This window comes from Aotus nancymaae, unplaced genomic scaffold, assembly GCF_030222135.1.
Source record: "Aotus nancymaae isolate 86718 unplaced genomic scaffold, 86718_ANA_hifiasm-v0.15.2.pri h1tg000077l, whole genome shotgun sequence".
Classification (NCBI taxonomy): domain Eukaryota; kingdom Metazoa; phylum Chordata; class Mammalia; order Primates; family Aotidae; genus Aotus; species Aotus nancymaae.
In genome coordinates, this window is record NW_026988492.1 from 6,813,457 (window position 1) to 6,834,603 (window position 21,147).

General features: G+C 46.3%; 1 non-coding gene and 1 pseudogene across 1 annotated transcript; both read right to left on the reverse strand.

The window, feature by feature from the left end:
- Nucleotides 1-9,759: 9,759 nt before the first annotated feature.
- Nucleotides 9,760-10,292, reverse strand: LOC105732160 (EKC/KEOPS complex subunit TPRKB-like; annotated as a pseudogene).
- Nucleotides 10,293-13,806: 3,514 nt separating this feature from the next.
- Nucleotides 13,807-13,932, reverse strand: LOC135271438 (U4atac minor spliceosomal RNA). The gene has a single exon (XR_010339579.1). It is a non-coding gene; the product is annotated as a U4atac minor spliceosomal RNA (small nuclear RNA).
- Between the last annotated feature and the right edge of the window lie 7,215 nt (nt 13,933-21,147).

The following is a 21,147-nucleotide window of genomic DNA, read 5'->3' on the forward strand; positions in this document are numbered from 1 at the left end:
CTGAGACAGGGCCTTGCTCTGTCACCCAGGCTGGAGTGCAGTGGCACAATTTTGTCTCACTGAAGCCTCCACCACCACGGCTCAAGTGATCCTCCCACCTCAGACTCCCCAGTAGCTAGGACTACAGGTGCACGCCACCACACCCCTTAATTTTGTAATATTTTGTAGAGATGGGGTCTCGCCATGTTGCCCAAGCTGATTGTTTATTTTACTATTATTATTTGAGATGGAGTCTCGCTCTCTTGCCCAGGTTGGAGTGCAATAGATTGATCTCAGCTCACTGCAGCCTCTGCCTTTCGGGTTCAAGCAATTCTCTTGCCTCACCCTCCTGAGTGGCTGGGATTACAGATTTTTGCCACCATGCCTGGCTAATTTTTGTATTTTTGACAGAGACAGGGATTCACCGTGTTAGCGAGGCTGGTCTAGAACTCCTGGCCTCAAGTGATTCACCTGCCTCGGCCTCCCAAGATGCTGGGATTACAGGTGTGAGCCATTGTGCTCGGCCAGGTCTTGAACTCCTGAGCTCAAGCGATCTGCCTGACTCAGCTTCCCAAAGTGCTAGGATCACAGGCGTGAACCGCCATGCCCATATACTTAATGAGTTTTTATGAGCCAACCAATTGGCCCCTTGGTACTCAGTTTTCTTGCCCATAAAATGAGAACAAGAGTGTTTGGTCGCCTGCCTGCTCCAGAGATTGCTACTAGTGCAGCATGACGTCTTCATTTAAGTTTTGTTAACTGTGAATCTCTATAGAAATGGTACCGATTTCCTTAGAAATTGGTCTAAGGAAAAAAGTTTATAATATCTGAATGTATTTATGATGGCTTCAGGACTTCCCATAGTTTCAGGATTTTCTCCTCCCCGGAGCACAAGATTTGAAGCTTAAATAATGTTACTGCCAAGTCAGCCTACGGCCTGGGCAGGGTGATGATATCTCTCTAAAAACGCAGGAATCTTGCCAAGAAAGGTTTGCTCCCATGACTGGTGATAGTCCAAGAATCAGCCGAGACAAATTGGTTGGCTAACTTATCATTACGCAAGAAATTAGCTGCTCGCATGGAACCATAACTCATGCCTCCAGTCTGATGGGAAATGCGAGAAGTCTCCTCCACTGTGCCACACCACACCTTTAGATAGCCCATCTCCAATCCAATGGCATTTTTCGAAGAAGTTTGATGTTGTTTATTCACTTTTGAACAGAAGCACTTCCCAAGAAAATCCTGATTAAGGTATGGATACACTCGCCATGAACCGTACTCAAGAGATGTCCTTTTTCTTTTTTTTAGGAGTGATCAAGATTTCCGAAATAGCTCCTGCCCTCAAAATGCTACTAATCCACCTGCCCCCTTTTTTTTTTCCCCCCCGGTGACTGCCTGATTTTAACAAAGGTCTGTAGGAAAGATGGAAGGGCACTGGTTCTTCTCTCTTTCCGAATCCTTCAAGTCATCCCTGACGATCCGCACAGTTTTTCCGGAGACAGGTGAGGTTCAGCCCCTGAAAAGACGCAGGCAATGCAGAAAGAAGAGCCTGTGTTTATATATTTCTGTCAGAGGTGATGTCTCAAGGTACAATCAAAGCCTTTTCAGACCTTAAGTCTTTTCGTTCCCATCAGCCAGCACGTCTCCAGCGAAGAGAGAGGGAAGATGAACCTTCCTACTGACAGATCGAGACGTTTCGGGAAAACGTACTCCAGGCTCCACACGTCGTTACTGATTCCTGGTTCGTTGGAATACAAGTAGAAAAGTACTTAGAGAAATTAATTCAAGTATAAGATAAATGCTGATCCCTGGTCCCTCTAAGTTTCTATTGACAATAGAAAAATAGCCGCCGCAGCGCCATCTCGGTTCAATCGAAGGGATATTAGCATCCGTTTTAGGCAGGGAGAACATCCAAAAAGATCGATACCGAGGGGAGGGCGAGGCTGGGAGAGCGATCGGGAGCCGAGGGCGAGTGAGCGAGAGAGGGCGAGGAGGAGAAGGAACGGGAACAGCGAGAGGTCCCTCGGGGGAAATGCAAACGCTGGAGAGAGGCACCAATTATGATAATTGAAGGTAATGGGGCCGAGGCGCCAAGGAGCTCCGCGCTGTTTTACATCATCCCGCCCGACCCAGACGCGCCCGCGTCCGCGCCCGCCCCTCCCCGGCGGGGTCCACGCCCTCCCGGCCTCTCCGGGCCCCGCCCCGGGCCGCCCGCGCACGGTTCGGGTGCCCCGCGCGCAAAGTGCGCCCCGGTCCCGCGCGTCCCGGCCGCGGTCGGCCTCCCCCAGCGCCTCCTCTGTGCTGACTCAGGGAGCGCCCTCGACTCGTCTTAAAATAAAACAGGGGCACAGACACTTGTGATCTGGACAGACTCCCCCCCGGCTAGAGTCTGCAAGGACTGGAGACCTCCCCGTCCCGATCCTGGTACCAAGGCGCCCCCGTTCGCGCTGTGGTTCTCAGACTCGCTCCCGCCGCAGCCCCTTCCCTCTTTCCCCCGTAACTCAGGAAATTTAAAACAGCGTCTTAAAAATAAGCCGCGTGGGGGCCCGGGAGTGCGTGAATGTGGCGGACGGGATAGGAAAAGGTTTTATTATTTAACTTCTGACCAAAATGTGATCTTTAAGTCACTGAATTTTAAGGAGTCAGGAGAGATGGAACAGCAGTGTTCCCTGACCTAGAGGTTCAGAGACGGACTTTAGGGGCTGGCCTCTGTATGACTGAGGTGTTTTTCAAGACTATCGGGTTTTGTTTGTCTGATTGATTGATTTCTTTTTCTTTATTTTCTTATTTATTTTTTTAAATAGAGACAGGGTCTCACTATGATGCCCCACCTGGTCTCAAACTCCTGGCTTCAAACTCCTGGCTGATCCTTCTGCCTCAGTCTGCCAAAGCCCTGGAATTACAGGCTTGAGCCACCGTATCTAGCCAATTGATTTTTTTTTTTTTTTTTTTTTTGAGATGGTGTCTCACTCTGCCACCCAGGATGGAGTTCAGTGGTACAATCTCAGCTCACTGCAACTTCTGCCTGGGTTCAAGCAGTTCTCCTGCGTCAGCCTCTTGAGTAGCGGGAATTACAGGCATGCGCCACCACACCCAGCTAAGTTTTGTATTTTTAGTAGAGACGTGTTTTCGCCATGTTGGCCAGGCTTGTCTCGAACTCTCAACCCCAAATAATCCATCCGCCTCAGACTCCCAAAGTGCTGGGATTACAGGCATGAACCAACTAGTCAGGCCCAGGTGATCGTTTTCTGATTGTAAAAGTAATGGATCACTGCAGAAAACCTGGAAATACAAAAAACATCTGCGGCTTCGGCAGGTGGCAGGGAGGCTGTTCCTGAGGCAGAGCCAGACACAAGGAAGCCGTGAGGAGGTGCATCCCTGCACTCGAGGCCCAGCCTTAGCTTGGGGCTCAGTCACTCCAGTGTGTGGCTTCGGGCGGACTTTTTATTTTTCAAGACAGAGTCTCGCTCTCTTGCCCAGGCTGGAGTGCAGTGGTGCGATCTGGGCTGACTGCAACCTCTACCTCCTGGTTTCAAGCAATTCTCCTGCCCAGGCCTCCTGAGTAGTGTGCCACTACACCTAGCCAATTTATTTATTTATTTATTTATTTGTTTGTTTGTTTGTTTGTTTGTTTGTTTGTTTGTTTATTTATTTGTAGAGACGGGATTTCACCGTATTGGCCAGGTTGGTCTCAAACTCCTGACCTTGTGATCCGCCTGCCTCGGCCTCCCAAAGTGCTGGGATTACAGGTGGGAGCCACCGTGCCCACCCAGCTTCTAGTTATCATTTCCTTTAATATTAGAGATGACAGTGCTGTGTAATTTTCCGCAACTAGGAAAATCGGTGTGCACTAGATCTCATCTACGAAGAAACTGAGTGTCAACTTTCCTGAACTATTCAAGACCAAAGATGCTCAACTGAGGAGAAATATGAGGGTGGGTGTGCAACTCACTTCAGAATAGGCCGAGCACCAGTGCTGGCTGTGACTGCTTAAGAGACACACAAAAAAAGCATGGATGGGGCCGCCACATTCCTATGACCCAGCCCTCCCTGACCTAGCAGACCTGCTCTTAGTAATTACGGGAAGGGCTGCAGAGGGCAGAGGGCCCACAGAAGACAGCTGTATGCAGGATCTTAATTCACGTTTAGGATCCATTTTAAACAAACCTGCATTCCGTATGACTCAAAGCCACTTTCTATCTCCCTTTTCTGACCAGTCTCTAAACAATAGCTCATGGCCATGTTGTTTCAGTCAACAACTGGACAGATTTAACTTTGGATGGGATGAAAGGTAAATTCTGTTTGGCAGGCTCTACCAACCTTCCTTATAAGTCGTTTCATATCATGGCTGGGCGCAGAGGCTCACACCTGTAATCCCAGCACTTTGGGAAGCTGAGGCAGGTAGATCACCTGAGGTCAGGAGTTTAAGACCAGCCTGGCTAACATGGTGAAACCCTGTCTTTACTAAAAATACAAAAATTAGCCGGGCGTGGTGGTGGTTGTCTGTAATCCCAGCTGCTCGGGAGACTGAGGCAAGATAATTGCTTTAACCTGGGAGGCGGAGATTGCAGTGAGCCGAGATCGTGCCATTGCACTCCAGCCTGGGCAATAACAGCAAAACTCCAGCTACAAAAAAAGAGTCATTTCATGTCATATCATAATTCCAGACAAAAAAATACAGAGAAAGGAGCAGGGAGAAAGGGGAAGGAAAACCCAAGTCGATATGATATCTTTCTTTAAGGAGCAGTCAATAGTTTATTTTCCTAGCTTTTGCTAACACCGTTCCTTGATAAGTACTTCTTGCGGTGTGCCTGGCACTGCAGGTGTACTGGACCCTCCAGTACCAGGAATAGAATCACCATATCACAGCCTCTTGGTTTTTCTTCTCTTGAAAACACTGTCCTGCCCAGGCCCCTCCCCAATTTTTTGCACATCACATAGCCTGGTAGAAGACAAGCATAAGCTTATGCTCCAGACCATCAAACCCTCTTTTTTTTTTTTTTTTTTAGACAGTCTCGCTCTGTTGCCCAGGATGGAATGCAGTGATGCAATCTTGGCTCACCGCAACCTCTGCCCCCCAGGTTCAAATGATTCTCTTGCCTCATCCTCCCAAGTAGCTGGAACTACAGGTGCCTGCCACCACGCCCGGCTAAATTTTTTTGTATTTTTAGTAGAGACGGGTTTTCACCATGTTGGCCAGGCTGATCTCTAAATCCTGACCTTGTGATCCACCCACCTCAGCTTCCGAAAGTGCTGGGATTACAGGTGTGAGCCACCACGCCCGGCCTCAAACCCTCTTTTATCAAATGTTTGGATTCTTACACATACATCATTCAGGTTACTTAAAATAATGTGTTCAGGTCAGGCCTGGTGATTCATGCCTATATTCCCAGAGCTTCGGGAGGCCGGGCTGGGGAATTGCTTGAGGCCAGAAGTTAAAGACCAGACTGGACAACATAGCAAGACCCTGTCTCTACAAAAAATAGAAAAATTAGCCAGGCATGGTAACGCATTCCTGTAGTCCCTCTGTTGGGAGGCTAAGGCAGGAAGATTGTTTGAGCCCTGGAGCTCGAGGTTGCAGTGAGTTATGATCAAACCACTGCCTTCCAGCCTGGGCAGCACAGTGAGTCTCTAAATAATAATAATAAATAATAATATTGTGTTAATTCTCTAGAGAATAATCATGTCCAAGCTCTAAAAGATTGGGGCTGGAGGAAGCAAGCAAACAAACAAAAAACCCACCAGGGTAACCACTGTTTCTTAAGCCAACACTGGAACTTTGGCGTCTCTTATTACTTCTATTTTCCAGAGAATAAAATGCCTTCTTAATGGCAGCCCAGAGCTTTCTCTTCCAACCTCCCGCAAGGAGGGAGAGGTACTGTCGCGTGTCTTTCTCGCCCCCTTGTGGTGAGAGGGAGGCAGCGCTCAACTGGGAAGACAGCAGCTACTGTTTGCTGTTGATACAAAAAGCAAGGTCGTTCTAGGGAATATTTAGACCCAATATTCAAGTGACTCTGTCTCCATGTCATGCAAGACCTCAGTAAAAGAGGACTGTGAGCCCTGTTACCAGAGTCGTTTGAAGACTTCAGACAATAATGAGCCAGATTCCCTTTGTGCATAAGGCTGAGAGGAGGTGGTGTTACCTCCAGCGGGTACATGCGTGCCATGGAGTGCAACGGTAACCACAGTTCTAAATAAATCACCCTTGCCTGAGAGCGTGTCACCCACCAGAAGGGGGAGTTTCTATTCTGGGCCACCGAGTTCATTTATGGGTCTTCTTAATATTTTTGAATGGAAATGTGCTAACTGAGCAGGACAAGGCATCACTCCTAATCTCTATTATCTAAACGGGCTTTTTTTCCTACAAATTTACACACTTTTTTTTTTTAATGGAGTTTCACTCTTGTCACTCACGCTGGACTGCAGTGGTTTACTGCAACCTCTGCCTCCCAAGTTCAAGTGATTCTCCCACCTCAGCCTCCCAAGTAGCTGGGATTAGCCACTACCCCCAGCTAATTTTTGTATTTTTAGTAGAGACGAGATTTCTCCATGTTGGCCAGGCTGGTCTTGAATACGAACTCTTTTAACTGACTCTGACTTTAAAAAGCAAACATTGGCCGGGTGCGGTGCCTCATGTCTGTAATCCCAGCAGTTTGGGAGGCTGAGGTGGGTGGATCACCTGAGATCGGGAGTTCGAGACCAGCCTGACCAACATGGAGAAACCCTGTCTCTACTAAAAATGCAAAATTAGCCAGGCGTGGTGGCATAGGCCTGTAATCCCAGCTATTCAGGAGACTGAGGCAGGAGAATCGCTTGAACCTGGGAGGTGGAAGTTGTAGTGAGCCAAGATTGCGCCATTGCACTCCAGCCTGGGCAATAGAGTGAGACCCCGTCTCAAAAAAAAAAAAAGAAAAGAAAAGAAAAAAGAAAGATCACATCTGTCTCTGATTTTTACAGTTGAGGAAACAGAGACTAGGTGAAACGGCTTCCTCAAGGTCACACCAACTGCACTGAAACTCTGGGTTCAGGACACCCCTCTTCATCTCAAAGGCTGAGAAGCTGTGAAGAGCTCGTCGCTGGCAAATGGTGGTTTGTTTCTCCTTGAAAAGTATGTGGCAAGAAATTGTGAGGAAAGGGAGGAGAAGGGAAGGAGAGGAAGGGAGAGCCTTTATAGCTGAAACTATGGGCTGTTTTTGAGTTGATTAAATAACGACTACTCCCAAACTTGTCTCAGTCCCTACGAGCCTGAAGTAAGGAATTCTGGGAATGAGTTTGAGGTCATTCTTGGACTCCAGCTTTCAGTTACAGAAAGCAGCTTGCCTAGGCAGCTGTCAGTGGCTGCTTCCTCCAATGCTTCATTTTATTTGCAAGCTCCTTCTGTTCAGAGCTTGGCCTTCTCCTGTGGAAAAATGCTCTATGGGAAATTCCTGACCCTCACACCAGTCAAGAAAGTGGCTTCAATGGAAGGGACACCCCAGGGCCCCTGGGGTCCATACCTGGTTCCATTTCAAGGACCATGAATGGGAGACCCACCAATCACTAAGAACTTGGAGATGATTTTATCTCCTAGGCTGAAACCGCCTTTGAAAGATGACGACAGTGCTTCTAGCCTCACAGGCTGGCTGGCTTTGCTTACACCTGCGCATAGGCCAAGTTAACCGTGGGAGGAATTTAGTTTATAGTTTAGGTTGGAAGCAAGAATGATAATAGTCCCTCCCTAAAACTAATCCCTTCCTTGCTCCGGGACCAAAAACTAATGAAAGGCCAAGAGATTAAAATTATGGGAGAGTCCTGACCTCTGCTAAAATGCAGGAATCGTTTCTATAATCCCTTACGGCTCAGGAGTCCTGTGACTAGAAGTCACAAGATTTGTGACTTCCCCAGTTCCCCCTACAGATAACATCACTGCTACAGAACCTCAGATTGGTCTTTTGAGATGTTTTTCGGATATTTGCATTCTGGCAACTGACTGGCCCCACCCAGGATCATGACGCATGACTCAGCCAGTCCTGTGACCACCACCCAAAGGCAGACTCGTGCATAAGAACCATTTTTCCACACCCCTATGATTTCATCACCAACAAGTTAACAGCACCCATTCCCTAGTCCCCAGCCCAGCATACTGTCCTTGAGAAACCCTAACCCCAAATCTTCGGGGAGACTGATTTGAGTGACAACTCCGGTTCTTTCATGTGGCCAGCCTCAAGTTAGTTAAACTCTTGCTTTTGCTCTGTCGCCAAGGCTGGAGTGCAGTGGTGCAATCTCAGCTCACTGCAATTTCCGCCTCCTGGGTTCAAGCAATTCTCCTACCTCAGTCTCTTGAGTAGCTGGGATTACAGGCTCCCACCACCAATCCTCCTGCTTCAGCCTCTCTAGTAACTGGAATTACAGGTGCGAACCACCACGGCTGGCTAATTTTTGTATTTTTAGTAGAGATGGAGTTTTGACATGTTGGCCAGGCTAGTATCAAACTCCTGGGCTCAAATGATCTGCCTACTTCGGCCTCCCAAAGTGCTGGGATTACAGGCGTGAGCCACCTCACACGGCCTAAACTCTTTCTTTACTGCAATACCACAGTCTCAGTGAACTGATTTAGTCCGTAGCAAGCAGGAAGAACTAATCAGGCAATTTACAAGACTAAGAACAAGGAGGGTAGCTGTGACTTCCCCTGGGACCCTGCTTTCTGGGCTAGAACTAAGTGGGTTTATCCAAACCCAGCTTCTCCACCTGACCTTGCTCCTTCAAGCTCTACTGTGTTCAAGTCACAACCGCATGGTGCTTTTGCTCTGGATAAAGAGAGGCAGTGGACACAGCAGGAAGGGCCCTGGGCTGAGAGTTGCCTTCACACCAGCTGTTGGCCTGGCTCTGGGTCACACTTCACTTAGCCCCGCAGGTTGCCAAGTCCTCAGCTACAAATTAAACTGACCTGAGAAATGGCTTCTCAGGTACCTCCTGGCTCTAGGATTTGAAACCTTTTTTGTGCTCACACTATGCAAGATAATGAAAAGGCTATTAAAGTGGGGGCCTTGTTCTTGGTTCTTGCAGAGGCTCCAAAGACCTAGGTCACTGATTCTCCAACTTCAGCATGCATTAAAATCATCTGGAGGGTTTAGAAAAACAGATTCACGGGCCCCATCCCACAGTTTATGATTTAGTAGGGTTGAGGTAGGGCCTGAGAATTTGTATTTCCTCTTCTTTTTTTTGAAGTGTTTGCAATTTTTATCCCAATTACATAAAAATAAAATATATTTGAGTAGAAGTAGAAAACTAGAAGGCACTAACAAATCATAGTAACAGTGGTTATCCTTTAAGATAATAAAAGAGGTGGGGGCAAGGCATGGTGGCTCATGCCTGTAGTCCTGGTGCATTGGGAGGCTAAGGTGGGAGGATGGCTTGAGGTCAGGAGTTTGAGACCAGTCTGGGCAACATAGCGAGATGCCATCACTACAAAAAATAAAAATAAAATAACATTTTAATGAGCAAAGGAAAATCAATTTATTATTATTATTATTATTTTTGAGATGGAGTTTCAGTCTGTCACCCAGGCTGGAATGCAGTGGCACGATCTAGGCTCACTGCAACCTCCGCCTCCCGGGTTCAAGCAATTCTCCCAAGTAGCTGGGATCACAGGTGCGCCATCACCACGCCCGGCTAATTTTTTGTATTTTTATAGAGATGGGGATTTGCCATGTTGTCCAGGCTGGTCTTGAATGCCTGAGCTCAGGGGATCGGCCCACCTTGGCCTCCCAAAGTGCTGGGATTACAGGCCCAGTGTTTTCTTTAATGCTGAAAATTTCTGCTAATATTTCTGAGTTTTTGCAAAACATCCTTTGTTGACATTCTACAAATACCATCCAGTAATGTCCCCAATACATTCTTCTTGTGGAGGGAGTTTATATTTCTTTTTGAATTTTGTAATAATATTTATTATTTCAGGAAGATTTTTCAGAGAAACCTGCTGACCTTCTACTTGAGATACTAGATATCCTTGATGTGTTCTTCTCGTTAGTATAAACAATTAGAACCAAAGTGTCATTTGCTGAGATATCACATTTTTTCAATGCCTCTGAAATATTGTTATTTGGGGAAAGGTTGAAAAAAATTTCAGTAGCTAGAGTTCTTGTCTTCATTTCTCCCAGTTTGTAGAGGCAAGCTGCTTTCTTTGCGGCCACAAATAACTGAAATAGATTGACAGTCACTGCAGCATGTATCAATAAGCCATCAATGGTTCCTTCCATGGCTTTCTTTCTCAAGTTCCCTGCATTTTTTACATCTTTAAATAATATTAATAGAAAGGGGGCACAGTGGCTCATGCCTGTAATCCGAGCACTTTGGGAGACTGAGGCTGGTGGATCACCTGAGGTCAGGAGTTTGAGACCAGCCCGGCCAACATGGCGAAATCCCGTCTCTACTGAAAATACAAAAATTAACCAGGTGTGGTGATGCATACCTGTAATCCCAGCTACTTGGGAGGCTGAGGCACAAGAATCACTTGAACCCGGGAGGCAGAGGTTGCAGTGAGCCAAGATCACGCCACTGCACTCCAGTCTGGGCAACAAAGTGAGACTCTGTCTCAAAAAAAAAAAAAAAAAAAAAAAAATTTCACGGTCACCTGTCCAGTCTCTGGTGCATCTCTTTTATGTCTTGTAAGTTCCCAGGTGATGATGATGCTGCTGACTGGGGACCACCCTTTGAGAACCTTTGGCCTAGAGCTGGAGGCACCGAGTATTCTCCAGTTCTTGCAAGACTTGCCAAGAGATTGGATCCCTGCTCTTCCAGCAGTAAGAAGGCTCCTGCAGACCGACACCTAACCCTGTACCTGCGACAGATTCCGACACAACCTGTTTGCTAGGGTTGGTCTCATAGAGACCGTCCAGTGATAACTAATATTCAGAGTGTGTGCAGTTTTCAGAGAGCTTCACTTTGCTTCATTTTTTTCTCCTGACAATTCTATGATATAAATACCATATCTTCATTTTTGGAGAAAAGAAAGTCAAATCAAGTTTTTGATAAGTGTCATGGTCAAGACTGATGAGTGTCGTGAAGCTACAAAGAGGTGGAGTGAGGACCCAGGACTCGCCCAGGTCTTTTGAGTCTTCTCTGTTCTCTGTACTTTACCAAGCTGCCCTTCAATCTATTCTTCTGGTTTATTGGGGCACTTTTTTTTTTTTGAGATGGAGTCTTGCTCTGTCACCCAGGCTAGAGTGCAGTGGTGCCATCTTGACTCACTGCAACCTCTGCCGCCAGGTTCAAGTGATTCTCCTGCCTCAGCCTCCTGAGTAGCTGGGATTACAGGTACGTGCCACCATGCCCAGCTAATTTTTTGGTACTTTTAGTAGAAATGGGGTTTCACCATGTTGGCTAGGCTGATTTCGAACTCCTGGCCTCAGGTGATCTGCCTGCCTTGGCCTCCCAAAGTGCTGGAATTACAGGTGTAAGCTACCATGCCCAGCCTGGGGCACTGTTTCTAACCAGAAAATTACTTCTTGAGGTGCTAATTAGAGATCATTTTAACACATGCAAAACTATGTTATTCAGATGGCCATTTTTCTCTGGTTCCATTGTAAAACACAGTAGAAACCTGATCTGGAAGCCCTTACTCCTCATTAGAACATGGCATGGAAATGGTCTCGTAAAATAGTGAATTAATTTTCATTGTATTTCAGTCATTGTCATCAGTGGTGTCAATTTTTCTGTACTATCCAGTGTACTGGAGAAGGGCTCTCTGGATAGGATTGTCCAAAGATAAATTTTGATACTTAGTTCTCAGTTTTGATTTTTCAAATCTCTGATCATCTTTCGTTTTCTTTCTTTTTCTTTTTTTAGAGATGGAGTCTTCCATGTTGCCCAGGCTGGTCTCGAACTCCTGAGCTCAAGCGATCCACCCACTTCAGCCTCCCAAAGTGCTGGGATTACAGGCATGAGCCACTGCGCCCAGCCAACCGAGGCCTTTAGAAACCATATTCATTCATCCAAGATTCTCCCCCATCACAGCGTCCTGCATTCCCCCTCAGTGATGCTGAGAGATGGTGGTGCATAGGGCATCAGTTCTGACCAGAGGGAGTCTCCCAAGCCACAAGGAATGGAGACAGTTGGGCTTTCTGGCCTTAGAATCAAAACCCTATCCACCCAAGCCTATTTCCCTGAGACGAGACTCTAAGGAGAGAAGAAAGGGGAAATACTGTGGCCTTATGACCGCTGGACAATGCAAAGGTTGGATAGATGGTCTTGAACAGCAGACAGAGATGAGCCCAGAAGGGCCGTAGTGGCTGAGCAGAGGTAGGAAGAAAGGACAAAGGCTGCCCTGATGCATGACGAAGAGTCTTCCAGAGCAGGATGACTCTCCCTTGATATCGTCCTCACTTCATTTTTTTTACATTTTTTTGAAATGGAGTCTTACTCTGTCACCTAGGCTGAAGTGCAGTGGCATGATATTGGCTCACTGCAACTTCCGCCTCCTGGGTTCAAGTGATTTTCCTGCCTCAGCCTCCCGAGTAGCTGGGATTACAGGTGCCCACCACCATGACCTGCTAATTTTTTTTTTTTGTATTTTTAGTACAGAGATGGGGTTTTAGCATGTTGGCCAGGCTGGTCTTGAACTCCTGACCTCAGGTGATACGCCCGCCTCGGCCTCCCAAAGTGCTGGGATGACAGGGGTGAGCCACCACTCGTGGCCCCATTCTTGGATTTTATGCACTCCATCAACTACCTTCTCACCTAAATGTGGTTGGGTAGCTTTGGTGAAAGGCCTCTTCTTCAGTGAAAAAATAATTTCAATATGTAATTCTTCATGTTACATAGTAGCACAAGAAAATGCACCACATTCTGCAGAAATTTCAGAATTCTGGGTATAAGAGTGAGGAGAATTCAGAGGCTACAATGTTCATTACTTTAAGCTCCAAAAGACAAGGTTCCAACCTGAAGATTAATATTTACACATTTGCGGCTGAGTGTGGTGGCTCACAACACATCTGTAATCCCCAGCGCTTTGGGAGGCTGAGGCAGGAGAATTGCTTGAGCCCAGAAGTTTAAGACCTGCCTGGGCAACATAGTGAGACCTCATCTCTACTAAAAAATTTAAGAATTAGCAAAAAGTGATGACGTGCACCTGTGGTCCTAGCTACTTGGGAGGCTGAAGTGGGAGGATCACTTGAGCCCAAGAATTCAAGGATGCAGTGAGCTATGATTGCAACATTGCCCTCCAGCCTGGGTGACAGAGGGAGGCACCATCTCTCTCTCTCTTTTTTTTTGAGACAGAGTTTTGCTCTTGTTGCCCAGGCTGGAGTGCAATGGTGCGATCTTAGCTCTGCAACCTCCAGTAGGCACATTCTCTAAAAATTAATTAATTTAATTGATTTTTAAAAACCATTTGGTAAGCTGTAAAGATCCATTACTAGTATTCTATGAGCCCAGCAGAAGGGACTGTGAAAAGGAGAATGAGCTCAAAGGAAGAACAAGGGGGAGGAGCTGCAGACAGACTTCTCCTGCTCACAGTTGTGCGTAAAGGCTACCATAGCTGTCTTTGGAATATCCATCTCCCCAGATACAGTTACATTACCGGTGTTTGGTGTGTTCTGTCGGCAGCATTTCGGTATGACTTACTCTAAACTGAAATGTTTTGAACTCTTTGCTCACGTTCCCTGGGTTGCTGACAAACCATCTACAGATAATGCCAGGTGCTACCAGCACTTGGGATGCGAGGTCGCTAGGCTACAGGGCCCCCGCCCCTGCTAGGGAGCAGTTTTCTCCGCCCCCCGAGCTATGGGCACGGGAGAGAGGGGGCAGGGGTAGGAATTGCCCCTAATGCAATGCTTTTGGTTTTTTCTTTTTTTCAAAAATTGCACGAAGGTAAAGCAAAGCTGTAGTTGATGCAGGCGTGCTGTGTAGACGTTCGCAGTTCCACCCTCACTGTGCGCTGATTAGATAGCGACGCAATCCCAAGACAAGGATGGGGTTGCCCCTAATGTGCTTCCATTCCACTGGGGTGAGGCCCACCGAGCAAACGGCCTATTTCGAAAAAATATAAGGACATTTGCTCTCCTACCTAGAACTGACCTTTGAACTTAGAAGAAAATGAATAAACAAACACAACAGAGGTTATTACATAGCGAGGTTCATTTTCCTCTAAAGTAACAGAGTCGCACCACGCATGTTGAAGTCTGATACACTCTCTGTTCCTCCTTCCCGCTGTGGGTTCCCCACTAATAACTTTATGAGCTCAGGATGAAACGTCAATTTGAACTTTCGCGTTTGTGGCACAACCAACTATAACTCAGTTTAAGCATTTTTTTTTTTTATTTGATTGAGTGTTGCAATTTACTCTGCACTTCCCGAGGTTCTCGGGTTAAAACAACATGATCTAATGCAATAAAAGCTAGCAAGAATATCTATTTATTCTTTATTTCCAGTAGCACAAGGGCAATGAACCTCCCCACTGTTTAGCATACCTAAACAGTGTTTGTAATAAGCCTGCATGCTAAATGATTTTCTCTCCTTTCTTGGTGCCCACACATTCAATTAAGAAATCCCTCGGTTTTGCGATGGCCTGTTACCAGCCTGGGTGACAGAGCAAAAAAGGAAAATACCCAGAGTGACAGGAGAGTGAGACTAGGAAGGGAGGTCCCCCGGTGAGGGGTACTGCAGCCGAGACGTGGGAGGTATGAAGGAACCAATCACGTGAGACTCGGGGATCATTCCGGGCAGAGGAAACGGCTGGAGATAGCAGAGCGGATCTGCACTAACCATGCTGGGTGCAGATACCTACAGGAAGAGTGAGAGGTGCTCTGACAAGGGAGGGCACACACCGGCAGCAGGTAGGAGAAATCGGTGCAAGGTGGGGTGGAGGTGGGCAGAGGCAAGAGCTGTCAGGGAGGGCTCTGGGTCAGCTTGCCAGCTGCGGTGAGCCACCTAGTGACCCCGAGTCCTCTCCAAGCTGCTGCTTTCTCTTTTTATTTATTTATTTATTTTTTTCTGAGACGGAGTTTTGCTTTTATTGCCCAGGCTGGAGTGCAATGGCGTGATCTTGGCTCACCGCAACCTCTGCCTCCTGGGATCAAGCGATTCTCCTGTCTTAGCCTCCCAAGTAGCTGGGATTACAGGGATGCGCCACCACACCCAGCTATTTTTTGTATTTTTAGTAAAAACAGGGTTTCTCCATGTTGGTCAGGCTGGTGTTGAACTCCTGACCTTAGGTGATCCGCCTGCCTCAGCCTCCCAAAGCGTTGGGATTACAGGCGTGAGCCACTGTGCCTGGCCTGACCTGCTTCTTAGGAGAAGGCTGATGCTGTCTATGAATCTAAACAGCTACTGTGCATGCTCCGGAGGGAGCTTGGCCTCAGTGTTTCCATTCTAGGGTGGCTTTGTGCCAATATATTCTGGACCCAAAATCAAGCCTCTTTGTCCATCAGGCGTAAGTACATGTATGCTACAGGATGGACTCTGGAGGCCAATGCAGAAGCCTGTGCTTCAGCCTGTGACGCTGGCCCTCTCTCAGCTTGTGGGTGCTGTCCACCTCCCTGACTCTGCAAAAGAAGCCACTGTCCACCCACACCCAGGTGGTACTGCAAACAAGGTGACTAGGGCAGAGGCAGAAGAGGTTTTCGAGAGGACGAAGCCAGCAGTGGCTCAGTTGTGGAGAGAAGTGAGTCACCGTAGCTACGTAGCCAGCACGTTTTATGTACTTGCACGGTGTCAGGCCCTGCACTCCGGGCTTTTGTCACCCATATCCCTGCCAGTCATCCTACGTAGGGTAAAACAAAACCCAGCCTTCCCTGGGTCAAGTTGCTTGTCCATGGCAATCAACTAGGAGGGGATAGAATGAGGGTTTGAATTCAGTAGGTCAGACTCTTGAGACAATGTACTTAACATCTTCCCCCGCAAAGAGGCTTGTTCATTAAGGTAAGTTCTCTGTCATTTCCCCCTTCCTATGTCTTTAGAGGTTTTCTTGAAGTTCTGAGATTTACTTTGAAAGTGCAACCACCCTTCTCTTGCCCCATCCCTAGTTTCCAGGTAGGCTTCTCACTGGTTAGGACCAGCTTGCTGAATGTAGCCCAACACTGCCACCTGGTGTTGGAGGCCCAGGACATGCCCAGTGGCCACCACAGACATGGGCTGAGACTCGGTGATCCTGATCACAGCTTTAAAAGGTTTTTTTTTCTGTTGTTGTTCTTTCTGACTGCAAAAGAACAAGCTTACTGCAAAACGTTTAAGTATGCTTGTAGGGAGTAATTGGAAAAGCCTTCTTGCACAATGGAACGTGAAATCTACTCTGCTTTGACCTCCGTGGGGATAGTTCTCTAATTGTTCTCATCTCCAAATTCCATCAGGTTGTGTTTGTTTTTGTGATGACAGTATTTTTTTTTCTTTTTTTGAGACAGAGTCTCGCTCTGTCACCCAGGCCGGAGGGCAATGGTGCGATCTCGGCTCACTGCAACCTCCACCTCTCAGGTTCAAGCAATTCTCGTGCCTCAGTCTTGCGAGTGGCTGGGACTAAATGCATGCACCACTATGCCTGGCTAATTTTTGCATTTTTAGCACACATGGGGTTTTGCCATGTTGCTCAGTCTGGTCTCCAACTCCTGACCTCAAGTGATCTGCCTGCCTTGGCCTCCCAAAGTGCTGTGATTACAGGTGTGAACCACCATGCCCAGGCTATTATAGTTATGGAGGATAATGGCCTTATTCTCAGGAGAGTCACACTAAAGTGTGTAGGGATATGTCCCACCATGTCTGCAATTGGCTTTCAAATGGTTTGAACGAGAAAGCAGACAGAGACAGAGAAAGAGAGGTAGAGAAATAGGACCATGTTAATCACTGAATCTCAATGGGGAATATACGAGTAGGTGCTCATTGTATAATTCTTTAAACTTTTTATACGTTTGATATTTTTCAAAATAAGAAGTCACAAGCATCACTGAGTTGAGTGAGGAGAGAGGAGAGACAGCCCGAATGCCACACATCCACACTTAGGAACGCCGAACTGAATGATGTAGGATGGATTCCAGCCTCCACCCTCAATGGCAGCATGAGATCTTCTTGGATACGCAGTCTTCCCCTGCCTGAGAAGCTCAGTGGCTCCAACCAAACAAAACATGGTGAAGCTCACACGGCATTAAATGCAATTCACCAGAGTGATTTGCAGCAAGAACCTCCTATTATGACCATCGTCAGTGATTCCTTGGAAGCAGACAAGGGGGTCCCCATGATGAAAGGCTGCCGAGGCATCAACGCAAAGGCTTTGCATTTGCTCTGCAGTTCACATTGACCTCGTCCCCAGGCAGTTTTCCTTTTTGCTGGTTCAACTACATGGGAACAGCTCAGTCCCTTCCTCTAGTGCTGGACACAGACACATTTCTCTTTCTAGGTTCTCACCTTCATTCTCTACTAGCAGCTTTTCTATCACTTTTCTATTTTTGCCCTAAAGCAGGAAACGCTAGCTCCCAGCAAAGCCCACATGGAAAATAACAGCAGGGGAAGAGACCCGATTAAGGTTCCCAAAGTGCCAGTTGATGTCTTCTCTTGCAGGGTTGGGGCAGAGGGGGACAGTCACGTGTGGAAGAAGTAGAATGAAAAGATCCTACCAGGATCGTGGGAACCAGAGAGTGCCACCATTTCTGAAGTTAATCGCTCCAGTCACCTGGTAAATTCTTCTGGGAGACCTGCATTTAACCAAAGTAAATGTTGAAAAAATGTTGCAATTAGTTCACATCATTGGAAACCCCACTGAGGGAAAGCAGGGAAAGGGATTTTGTGATGAAGCCTCTCCTTCCCCAGACCTGCATCTTTTTGTCCCAGGCCTGCCTGCAGGGCTCCACAGTTATGACCTCATTCCTGTGAGATTTCTCGAAGGAAATTCACACTGTGTTCAAACTGGAAATGGTTTTTTGCACATTTAAAAGAGGACCCTAGGCCAGATGCAGTGTTTCACGCCTGTAATCCCAGCACTTTGGGAAGCCGAGACAGGTGGATCACCTGAGGTCAGGAGTTTGAGACCAGCCTGGCTAAATGGTGAAACTCCATCTCTACAAAAACACATTAGCCAGGCATGATGGCGGGTGCCTGAAATCCCAGCTACTTGGGAGGCTGAGGCAGGAGAATCACTTGAATCCAGGAGGCAGAGGCTGCAGTGAGTCAAGATGGTTGCAGTGAGCTCAAACCTGGAAGGCAAAGGTTGCAGTAAGCCCAGGCTGCACTCCAGCCTGGGGAACAGAGACTCCATCAAAAAAAAAAAAAAAAAAAAAAAATCATTAACTAGACAGCCTTTAGTGCTATAGACACATCTAGCTGTAATTTTTATATCCTTTAACCAATCAATTAATCAATTTCTCCCTATCCCCTCTCCCATTCCCAGCCTCTATTAACTCTTTCTACTTCTATCATATCAACTTGTTTAGGTTCTGCATATGAGAAGCATGTATCTTTCTGTTCCTGGCTTATTTACTTAATATAATGTCCTCCAGGGAATGACACGATTTCATTTTTCTTATGGCCAAATAGTATTCCATTGTGCACCGCACTTTTATTCGTCCTCTGATAGACATTCAGTTGATTCCCTATCTCGGCTACTGTGAATAGTGCTTGCTGCAGTAAACATGGGGTTGCAGATATCTCTTTGATATACTGCTTTTCTTTCCTTTAGGTATAGGAAATGCCAATAGTGGAATTGCTGGATCATAGGGTAGTTTTATTTGTAGTTTTGGTTTTGTTTTTGCTTTTTCAGACAGTGTCTTGCTGTGTCGCCCAGGCTAGAGTGCAGTGTCATGATCTCAGCTCACTGCCATCTCTGTCTCCCGGGTTCAAGCAATTCTCTTGCATCAGCCTCCCGAGTAGCTGGGATTATGGGCGCGCACCACTGTGGCTGGCCCTGTCTGTAGTTTTGTAAGGAACCTCCATACTGCTCTCCATAATGTCTGTACTGGTGTCACATCCCACCAAAAGTGACTAAGTTCCCTTTCCTGCAGTCCTTGCCAGCATGTTGTCATCTGATAACAGACATTTGATAATAGTCAAAGTGGAGTATTTTGTGGTTTTGATTCCCATTTTCCTGATTAATGGTACTGAGCATTTTTTTCTAAATACCACTGTATTTTAGATAGTACCTTTGGAACTTTTATACTTGTGAAACAGATACAGAGAAGCATGGCCTGAAATTACTGACATTTTAAAAGCGAGAGCCCTCACCAACCATGGTAGTATTTTCACTTTAACGGTTTTAGCTCACAAAGGTAATACAATGTCAAGGCATCAAAATGTGGGGGCAAAAAGTGAAATTTAAAAGGCTTATCAATAAGTATCTGTTGATTCTCCAACGTGTTGATTCTTCTAGGTGATGGGGATACATAAAACAAAAATGACAAAAATCAGTGTGCTTACATTCTGTTGTCCCAAGCCTTTGAAATGCCTAAAATTATAAGAAACAGTTCATACTAGCACACCTACATATGCTGATCAAACTGGGCAATTAACAGAAGACATCTTAAAATAGGAAGATGCTCGTTTATGGGGGAGAAAATGGCATTGAGTGCCTGTTCAATCTTCCCATCCATTGCAAAGGCAGGCAATTCTTACATCCTAGCTATTTTAAGATTAGGTATGGGTAGTCCAGATGTTCTATTAGTGACACAGCTTAGAATGTGATGAGTGCCTGGTTCCTGTTCTAAAAACCAGAAAGGGTCTGGTTGGATGTCAAGGCATCTTCTGAAACACACACAGTTCAGTCCCACCTAGTGAAACCAGGACAATCTCCAACCCCCATGCCTCACCCAATCCTAGCCTTAGAAGCAGTTTCACTTCCTACCAGTCCATCTCCCCAAGACCGTCATATCAGAAGCAGCATCTCATTTCTCATTGGCTTATTTACTCCTAAAATGTGTTCACAAGAGGCTATGATCACTGGTTCAGTTGGTTACTCTTGCTTAGAGACCACATTTCATAATGCTAACAATTCAAGACAGGTTTGCAGTTAGGTTTTGGTGACCAATTGTAAAGTGTGATCATTTAAAAAAAAAATTGCTATTTGCTGTTCCTTTTCTATCTCCCAAGGTGAAGGGACCAAAATTTAAATGAAGAAAAAAAAATTCAGTAACCTCTTTACATCTTCCCAAGTTTGGATTCTGTCCAAAGCCCTTTAAACATTCAGAATTCACTCAATACATCTGCTATGTACCAGGCAGTGTTTTTAGAAGAAAACGAGTGAAGAAATAAGTGATGGAGGGTGCTTCTAGATAGTCTGAGCCATCAGAAAGGCTTTTTTTAAAAAAGGAAATGAAGTCTCACTAAGGCTGGTCTCAAACTGGAGCTCAAGCAATCCTTCCACCTCAACGTCCCAAGTGCTAGAATTACAAGGGTGAGTCACTGCACCTGGCCCAGGAAAACCATCTTGAGGAGACTGATGAACAGGCAGCATGTTGTGCCAATTTCTACCAAGAGCGTTCCAGGCAGAGGAAATGCAAACTGCAAGGAGAGACTGCAGTGATGAAAATGTGGCAATATTCAGGGGCTTGAACATGTAAGCATGGTAGGAGCTCTGGGTTTTGTTCTGAGTGGGAATCATTGCAGGATTAAGAACAGAACAGCCGTGTCTACATTTCACTCTGCTGGCTGAATGGAGAAAAGGTTGTGTATGTGCAGGGGCAGGGTGGAGAGGACCTTGGGACATTTGAGTAGAAGAAAGGTTAGGAGGTTGTGGCAGGGATTTGGTTCAGATGATCGTGGATTGGACTAAAGAGGTAAACACTAGGGAAATACATTTTCAAAGGCAGAGCTTGTGGGTCTTGATGGATAAAATACAGAGTGTTAGAGAAAAAAAAGGATGACTTGATTTGGGTTTTGGGCAACTGGAAGAATGATGTTGGCAATTACTAAAAAACTGAAAGACGAGAATAATCTGAGGCACAAGCCATGAGATTTTTTGGGAGCACATGCCGTGTTAAGAAAAGCATCTAAGTGGACTGGTTTTGGGAACTCAAGAGAGATCAGGGCTGGAGATAATCTGGATGTAACACATGCAAGGGATTTTTAGAGTCAAGAGCCTGGATGAGATTATCTAGGCAGGCTGCACTTCGGGGCACTGTCAAAGGTCACGATCAGAAAAAGGAGGGTACCGCAAATTAGAGCAGGACCTAAAGAATCCCAACTTTACACCGTAATTTTCACTAAAATGGTGCACTT